A 10068-nucleotide genomic window follows, 5' to 3' on the forward strand; every position below is an offset into this window, starting at 1 on the left:
GTTCTTAAATGGGCTAAAGAGATGCAACAAAAATTTGGGGACGATATAAACAATTCTTCCCAAATATCAGTACTATCCAGGTGTCAACTCTCTTTTACACAAAATGATTTAGTAAACCTAAAGATGATCTGGGAAGCATTGACACCTCAACGTAGATTCATGTTCTCGAAGAAGTATGGACATATAGCAGAGTTGATGTATATACCGGTGAATTATTTTGCCTTAAGAGCCATAATTAATTTTTGGGATCCAGCATATGGTTGTTTCACGTTTGGGTCATGTGATTTACTGCCAACCATAGAAGAATATCAAGCTATGCTTAGCATGCCTGAAAAAGAAAGAGAAATTGTTTATTTCTGTAACCCTAAGCAAACAACAAAAAGAACCTTGTCATAGTTTTTAGAAACCGTCCATGCCACAGAAATTCAAAAGTATATAAAAGTTAAGGGTGGAGAAGAGAATGTGCCCTTTAATTATCTAATAACGATGACGCGAACACACATTGATGAAGACAAAGGTATTACACTCTTGGCATTGTGCATTTACGGAGTGGTGATTTTTCCTAAAGCAGAGGGTTATGTTGATGGGAAAGTGATCAAATTGTTTTTTGAAATAGAACGAGGAGTCAATCCTATTATACCTATACTGGCGGAAACTTTTCGATCTCTTAACTATTGTAGAAATAAAGGGAAGGAAAATTGAATTGTTGTCTTCCTTTATTATATATTTGGATACACAACCATATCAAATTTCCCGTAGAGTTTAAGTGTCCAAGGTTAGATTTTAGTAGCCCATGGAATTTAATGCGCAACACAATTAGTGAGTTTGGTATGGCAGTTTGGGATCCAACATATCCAAGGAAAGAGGCTTGGTTGTCTTTCTTCGCAAAACTGACTTCTGAAAATGTCATATGGAAGGCTCAATGGATGTCTTTAAAGGCGGTGATATATATATGCGGAGATTTTCACTAGTGTGCCTTTGTTGGGACCATGGGGAGGTGTTAACTATACACCATTGTTAGTTTTGCGTCAGGTGTGGCTCAAACAGTTTATACCACCAACTCATAATCTGCAAGAGTCTAATTTTTCATACGATCCTAAAGATTGTCAAGGGAAAAAACGTCAAGCAGTATGCGCATGGAAATCTATAAGAAAGATAAAAGACAAAGGACATTACGAAGGAGTTACTAGTGAGTACGAGGCATGGTAGGCAAACAGAAGGAAAAATATAATAGATATCTCAAGGGAGGTAGTTGAGACGGGAAAAGAGACAAGCTTCGAACAACCAATCAGTGGATTGAGAAGAGCATAAAACTAAAAGAGAAAAATCGACTATTAGAGCAAGAGAACGAGAAACTTCGTAAAGAGACAAGTCAATGGATGGATCATGCGACTTATTTGCAGAACGAACTCGAAAAGACTAAGAGTTTCTTAAAAAATCAAGATAAGTTAGAAAAGGATCTTGAGACTTCAGATAAGGAGATGAGGCGAATGAATAAAGCAAATAGGAGTTTGAAAAATGAGAAGACAACATTACAAGCAACAGTGGGGTCGGAAGATGATTATATTAAAGATTTAGAAAATGGGAAGGAATATTTTCTCGAGCTTGTCAATGATTTGAATAAATCAATTGGAAAATGAGAAACACAAAAAATGGATTTGGAAGCACAAAATCATTCTTTGAGTCAAACTGTTGATAACCTACATCTGAAGATGGTCGAGCGCTCTGAAGAGTATGAGATACTGAAAAATTATACCGATTCCTTACACTATCAACTTACTGCACTTCAAAATTCAAGTAAGAGGATAACACAAGAATATGAGTCATTGAATACAGATTACGTACAAATGAAGGTTGATTATGATCTGCAAACGAGAGATTTCCAAGTGCTAGTGGAACGTGTAGATCAGACAATCGAATTTCTCAGAATGGTGTCCAAAAGAGCAAATTGTTTTGCAGAATGGGCAGCTGATTTGAGAGTTAAATTTTTCTCAATGCAACCTCATGCATATAATCTAAATAGATTCTTGAAGATGATATGCAGAGAACTGGGACATTTTGGACGTTTTCATTAATTGTTCATTTTACTATTGACAATAGGAGTGATGTTCATTACGTTTTGTTTGTTTCTAGTTTCAGTTTGATTTCCTTTATTTTGTCAAACTTACATTATGTTTGTTTGATTAATTTTATTATTGTTGTTTGAATTTTATATATACTAAGATTTGCTTCTCTCTCTCTCTCTCTTTCCCCTCTTCTCCTTTACTTCAATTTTTTTTATTCTATTTTATTTTATATAAAAAAAAGGAAAATATAGCTTGTCTTACTCCAATTCATCATCCTTACAATACTAGGTATAAAAGCCGAAATATGGAAGAAAAAGATAAGGACATGGACAAAATGAGACAAGAGATTAATAATCTTGGGGAACAAGTTTCTAAAACACTGGAATTGCTTTCAATGGGGAAAGGAAAAGTCACTGTAGATATAGCACAATCAAGCAATCCAATTCAAGACACAGATGATCCCATTTATCCTCCAGGATTCACTTCATACCACATGAATGTTCCGCAGTCTCAAACCACTCAACACTATGTTCCTACGAATCTGTGGTATGTTGTTCCACCCATTGTCTCAGGTATAGAACATTTGGAAGCTCAGGCTAAAATTCAAGACATGGGACAAAACAAGAACACTCCGGCTAAGCAAAAGTTAGATGTTTGGGAAGAAAGGTTGAGAGCAATTGAAGGGATTGATGCCTATGGAAATATAGATGCAACACAATTGTGCTTGGTGCTAGGCTTGATCATTCCAGCAAAGTTTAAAGTTCCTAAATTCGATAAATATGATGGATCAACGTGTCCAAGGAGTCATCTTATAATGTACTGCAGAAAGATGGCGGCGCATATTAATAATGATAAATTGTTAGTCCATTGCTTCCAGGATAGCTTGACTGGTCCAGCTAGTCAATGGTATATTCAATTAGATAATGCACACATTCACGTTTGGAAGAACTTAGCTGATGCATTTCTAAAGCAATACAAACACAACATTGATATGGCTCCAGACAGTTTAGACTTGCAACGGATAGAGAAGAAGAGTTCGGAAAGCTTCAACGAATATGCTCAACGATGGAGAGATATGGCTGCCGAGGTTCAACAACCGTTAACAGACAAAGAAATGACATCTATGTTTATGAATACCTTGCGGGCTCCATTCTATGAGCGAATGATTGGTAATGCATCAACAAATTTTTCTGATATTATTGTTATTGGCGAAAGAATTGAATAGGGGATAAAACACGGGAGGTTAGCAGAGGCTACAACTGAATATGGTGGAATAAAGAAAGGAACAATATCCAAGAAGAAAGAAGGATAGGTTCATGCAATTGGTTTTCCTAATTCAGGGAAGCACAAATCAATTTTTGGTCAGAGAAAATATGAGCAAAACTTTTCGTCATATATAAGCAATGTCTCTCATATCCCTTATAATAGCTATGTACCAGTCCATACCGTCTCTGAAACTCCAAAACCCGTTAACTCAAATTCTCCTCGACCATTTATATAGGGTCAAGGTAGCAAAACCAATTCAGATACATGGCGGTTTGATCCGATTCCCATGACTTATACAGAGCTTTTACCTCAACTAATTCAAAATCGACATTTAGTTCCTATTCTAATGATTCCTATACAACCTCCTTATCCAAAATGATATTATTCAAATGCTCGATGTGATTATCACGCTGGAGGAGTGGGACACTCAACTGAAAATTGTTTGGCTTTGAAAAGAAAGGTGCAATCTCTAATTAATGTTGAATGGTTGAGCTTCAAAAAATTTGGTGAGAAGCCGAATGTCAATGAAAATCCACTGCCTGATCATGAAAATCCAAAAGTGAACGCTGTGGATAACCTTGTTGAAAAGTGCAAAAATGAAGTCCATGAGATAGTGATGCCTATGGAAGCACTTTTTGAAGGTCTTTTTGAAGTAGGATATGTTAGTCATGAATATCTAGACCCCAACATAAGATATGAAGGGTATGATGAAAGAAGACATTGTATATTCATCAAGGAGTTGCAGGCCACGTTGTCCAACAATGCCAAAAATTTAGATCCAAAGTACAACAACTTATGGATTCAAAGATACTCACGGTATATAGAGGACAAGGAAAAGATGAGATGAAAGACAGTAAAATATGTGCTTTAATGGATGAAGTTTCAGAAAAGAAAGATTCCTTTTTACCAAGACCTTTGACAGTTTTTTATCAAGAAAGTCATAATGAGTCAACCAGCTTCTGCAATCCTAAAAAACTCACGATCCAAGTGCCGAGTCCTTTCAAATTTAAGGATCTAAAAGCAGTGCCATGACAGTATGATTGTCAGGTCATAACAGGTCCTTAATTGATAACATTACAGGAATTAGCGGGATAACCCGAAGTGGAAGATGCTACAAACCAGATAACTTAACAGTCCCTTCAGATGGTCTAATACTGGAGCAAGGTAGGAAAAATGAGAAAAGAAATGTGAAAGAGCATTGCAAAGACCAAGACGTGGAGATGCCTATCATTGCAAAAGATATAGAATACAAAAAGCTTATCACGGATGAGGAAGCAAATGAATTCTTGAAAATAGTAAAACAAAGTGAGTATAAGATCATAGAGCAAATGCATCATACTCAAGCTCGAATTTCTTTATTATCGTTGTTTTTAAATTCAGAGCCTCATCGCAAAGTGTTATTAGATATTTTGAACAAGGCACATGTCGGACATGAAATTTCAGTGGAAAAGTTTAGTGGAATTATTGGAAACATTACATCTTCAAATTCCATAATCTTCACAGATGACGAAATTCCTCTTGAAGGCTTAGGCCATACAAAACCACTGCATATTCAAGTGAAGTGCAAAGACTACGTCATTGCAAGAGTTTTAGTGGATAACAGATCAGCTCTCAATATAATGCCTAAATCTACACTATTGAAGCTTCCCGTGGATATATCACACATAAAATCAAGTACTATGGTTGTGAAAGCTTTCGATGGGTCACGTAGAGAAGTAATGGGTGATATTGAACTACCAGTTAAAATTGGCCCATGTATTTTCAACATAGTCTTTCAAGTCATGGAGATAACACCCACATACAGTTTTTTATTAGGATGTCCTTGGATTCACTCCGCAGGAGTGGTGCCATCCACATTGCATCAAAAATTAAAATTTATTGTTGTGAGTAAGTTGATTTGCGTGATGGGAGAGGAAGATTTCTTAATAACAAAGCCAGTCTCAACCCCATATGTTGAAGCGACGGAAGAAGCATTAGAGTGTCCTTTTCGCTCTTTTGAAATTGCTCATGTAACTATGATGGAAGCAACTGTAAATGAAGTGATAAAGCCACATAAGTCTAAAGTTGAAGTTACGACCACTAGGATAATGGGAGGTGGAGGATATTCTTTGAATAAAAACTTAGAGACACTTCTAAAAACACCGAGCAATGATGGGAGGTTTGGTTTGGGCTATAAGCCATCCAAATATGACAAGATTAGTCTTCAGGAGGAAAAGAGGAAAAAGCGTTTGGGAAAGCTGGAGATAAGAGAGTTTGATCCAAGTATAAAACTTATACCAGAATTATATGATATTTTCAAGAGTGCTGGTATAAGTTATTCATCACACAACTCTGATTTGAAGGATGATTTGTTAACGAAGATGGAAAGTTTATCAGTTGCAGCAGTGGCACAAGAAGCATCATTTGAAGGCAACACAGTTTATGCATGTTCGCCTGATTTTGAGCTTAATAATTGGGATAATGTAGATCTACCTACATTTTCAAGAGATTTTCAAGAGTAATGATTAAGCTTTTATTTGTTTAATTTTTTTATTTTACGAATGGCTCTATCCAAGTCCATAGTATTTATTTGCTTTACAACATTAATGTACTGCTTTCTTGTTATTTAATGAAATTTCCACATTTTCATTTCATTCATTCTAATTTTTTCTTCTCTCTGCTTTCTTTCTTGCATTTGCAAATTAAACACAAAAGTCTAAACCCTTTCATAGACAATATTCATAAGAATGAAGATGTTAGTAATTCCAGTTCTACCCTTGATGCCTTAATATACACTATGGAATCTGACAAGGAAAGTGACGATGAAGATGATGTGGGAATATCCTCAGAATTGTTAAGAATGGTAGAAGAAGAAGATGAGGTTCTTGGTCCTCACCAAGGACTAGTTGAAGCAATCAATTTGGGTTCTCAAGAGGAGTCAAAAGAGGTAAAAATTGGCACATCATTGCCAGTGAATCACGGAAAAAACTGATCAATTTGTTACATGAGTATTCAGATATTTTTGCTTGGAGTTATCAGGATATGCCAGGATTAAGTACGGATATTGTAGTACACCGAGTTCCTTTAAAACCAGAATGCAACCCAGTGAGACAAAAGCTACGTAAAATGAAACCTGATGTACTGATTAAAATAAAGGAGGAAGTACAGAAGCAAATTGAAGCAGGATTCCTCACAGTCTCCAAAAATCCTGAATGGGTGGCAAACATTGTTCCAGTGCCCAAAAAAGATGGAAAAGTGAGAATGTGCATAGATTATAGAGATTTAAATCGAGCCAGTCCAAAAGATAACTTCCCTTTACCTCATATCGACATGTTGGTGGATAACACTGCAGGATACTCAACTTTCTCCTTCATGGATGGGTTTTCAGGATATAATCAGATCAAAATGGCTGAAGAAAATAGAGAAAAAACGACATTCGTTACCCTTTGGGGAACATTCTGCTACAAAGTAATGCCTTTTGGTTTGAAAAATGCTGGGGCAACGTATCAGCGAGCAATGGTTACACTTTTTCATGATATGATGCATAAAGAAATAGAGGTGTATGTTGATGATATGATCGCAAAATCTAAAGTAGATGAAGATCATACAACCAAACTCCAAAAATTATTTGATCGGTTGAGAAAATATCAATTGAAATTAAATCCATCCAAATGCACATTTGGGGCAACTTCGGGAAAGCTACTGGGATTCATCGTCAGCGAAGAAGGGATCAAAGTGGACCCATATAAAGTAAGCGCTATCATGGAAATGCCATCCCCTAAAACAGAAAAAGAAATTCGAGGTTTTCTGGGAAGATTGAACTACATATCCAGATTTATCTCACATTTAACACCAACATGCGAACCAATCTTCAAGCTCTTACGTAAAAACAACCCAGGAAAATGGAATGAGGATTGTGGAGAAGCTTTCAACAAAATTAAGCAGTATTTGCAGAGCCCACCAGTACTGATACCCCCCAGCTCCATGGCGACCGTTAATCTTGTATTTAACAGTATTAGAAAGTTCCATAGGTGGTGTTCTAGGACAACATGATTTATCTGGAAAGAAGGAACATGCCATTTATTATTTGAGCAAAAAGTTTACCGATTATGAATCTAGATACTCAATGTTAGAGCGAACTTGTTGTGCTTTGGTATGAACCGCTCATCGTTTGAGGCAATATATGTTATACCACACGACATGTCTTATTTCAAAAATGGATCCAATAAAATACATTTTTGAGAAACTGTCATTATCTGGAAGGATTGCAAAATGGCAAGTTTAGTTGTCAGAGTACGATATTGTTTATGTTACTAAAAAAGCAATAAAGGGAAGCGCAGTTGCTGATCATTTAGCTGCTCAGCCAGTAGCAGATTACGAACCTATGAGGATTGATTTCCTGGATGAAAACATATTTCTAGTTGAAACGAATGCTAGAGATCATGAGACATAGACTATGCTTTTTGATGGTGTCTCAAATGAGTTGGGACATGGGATTGGAGTTGTGCTAATTTGTCCAGAAGGAAAGGTGGTTTTCCCTCTAACGGCCAAGTTATGTTTTGAATGCACTCACAATATCGCTGAATATGAAGCTTGCATTATGGGACTTCAAGTAGCATGCGATATGAGTATTAAAAAGTTGAAAGATTTGGGTGACTCGATGTTAGTGATACATCAAGTCAAGGAAGACTAGGAAACAAGAGATGCTAAATTTGTACCTTACAGCCAATACGTTACAAAATTATCTCAAAATTTTGAGAAGACTTCATTTGACCATGTTCCTAGGGAAGACAACTGAATGACGGATGCATTAGCCACTCTGGCAGTGATGTTTAATCTTAATCTTGAATTTGAACTTCATCCAATCCAAATTACAAAGCGAAATGTGCCAGCATATTGCATGAATGTTGGAAATGATAACAAGCCATGGCATTTTGACATTAAGCAATACATAAAGTGTAGAGAATATCCATATGAAGCTTCAGAGAATGACAAACGCACAATAAGGAGGTTGGCCATGAACTTTTTCTTAAGTGGTGAAGTTCTTTATAAAAGAAACCACGATATGGTGCTCCTTCGGTGTGTTGATGAAGAGGAAGCAAAAAAAATTATGACAGACATTCATGAAGGAATATGTGGAACACATGCTAATGGATATATGATGGCTAGACAAATACTTAGATCTGGTTATTATTGGACAACGATGGAATCAGATTGCATAAAATATGCAACGGAATGTAAAAAGTGTCAAATTTATATGGATAAGATCCATGTAGCAGCATCTCCATTGCATATCTTGTCAGCACCATGACCATTTTCTTTATAGGGAATGGATGTTATTGGACCCATTGATCCTAAAGCCTCAAATGGCCATCGTTTTATTCTTGTGGCCATTGATTAATTCACTAAATGGATAGAGACTGCATCTTATTGCAATGTTACAAGGGGAGTAGTGCTCAAGTTTATCAAGAAAGAGCTTATATGTCGTTATGGTCTCCTAGAGGGTATTATTACGGATAATGTCAAGAACTTTAATAACAAAATGATGGACGAACTTTGTGAGAAGTTCAACATCAATCACCGAAAATTCAACTCCGTATCGCCCAAAGATGAATGGGGTAGTTGAGACAACTAACAAAAATATTAAAAGAATCATTGAGAAAATGACAATAACATACAAAGATTGGCATGAAATGTTACCATTTGCGCTGCATGGATATCGCACGTCAGTTCGTACTTCAACAGGAGCAACATCATTTTCTTTAGTTTATAGTATGGAAGCTGTTTTACCTTTAGAAGTTGAGATACCTTCATTGAGAGTTCTCATGGAAGCTAAGTTAGATGAAGCTGAATGGATACGAGGTCGTTATGAGCAGTTGAATTTCGTTGAAAAAAAACGGTTGGCAGCATTAAATCACGGTCAACTTTACCAAAGAAGACTAATGCGAGCATACAATAAGAAAGTGCATCCTCGAAGCTTTCGAGAGGGAGATTTGATATTAAAAAGAGTACTTCCATTTCAAAAGGATCATCGAGGAAAATGGACTCCTAATTATGAAGGTCCATTTGTAGTGAAAAAAGCTTTTTCAGGACGAGCTCTACTTTTGACTAATATGGATGTCGTTGAGTTAAAAAATTCTGTGAATTCATATTATGTTCGAAGATATTATACATGAGGCCTTTTCTTAGAGGGTTTCGCAACGTTGAAAGAAGTCAGGGGTATTTCTAGGAAACTCACATTTAGTTCTTAGAATGTTATTTCCAGATGTGTAAACTTTCTCTCACCCCTCTCTTCGTACTCCTATTTCAAGCATTGTTGTCACATTTTTTTTTTCAAATTTCTTATTATATTTTTTGAACTTATGTTTATTTGCCAATCTTTTCTTTTATCCTTTCTAAAAGATAGTAAACATTCATAATTCATTAGTCCATTATTCTATATTATTTAATTAGCAAGGATCCAATACAACTTATTGTATTTGCAAACCAAGTAAAAGCTATGATTTTCTTTTGATAAGATTTAAGGAAACATAGGTGTCTACAAGTTCAGATAAATTTTTCTATGATGGGAGTTATCGTAATTGGAAGTCTACAACTTAAAGGGATTCACGTTTTGTGATGTCCAAGGACTAAACAATATTGGATCTTTACAACATGGTGCAGTCATTCGCAGTTTTGATTCAAAGAGTTGCGAATTTGACAACATAAAAAGCTTTCATGATATATGTGTTTTATTCTATCCGGTGGCCATACTAAT

General features: G+C 36.0%; 1 pseudogene; it reads left to right on the forward strand.

Annotated features, from left to right (window-relative positions):
- The first annotated feature begins 2370 nt into the window (after positions 1–2370).
- Positions 2371–9487, forward strand: LOC103485745 (uncharacterized; annotated as a pseudogene).
- The last annotated feature ends 581 nt before the right edge of the window (positions 9488–10068 follow it).

Source organism: Cucumis melo, chromosome 3 (assembly GCF_025177605.1).
Source record: "Cucumis melo cultivar AY chromosome 3, USDA_Cmelo_AY_1.0, whole genome shotgun sequence".
NCBI classification, from domain to species: domain Eukaryota; kingdom Viridiplantae; phylum Streptophyta; class Magnoliopsida; order Cucurbitales; family Cucurbitaceae; genus Cucumis; species Cucumis melo.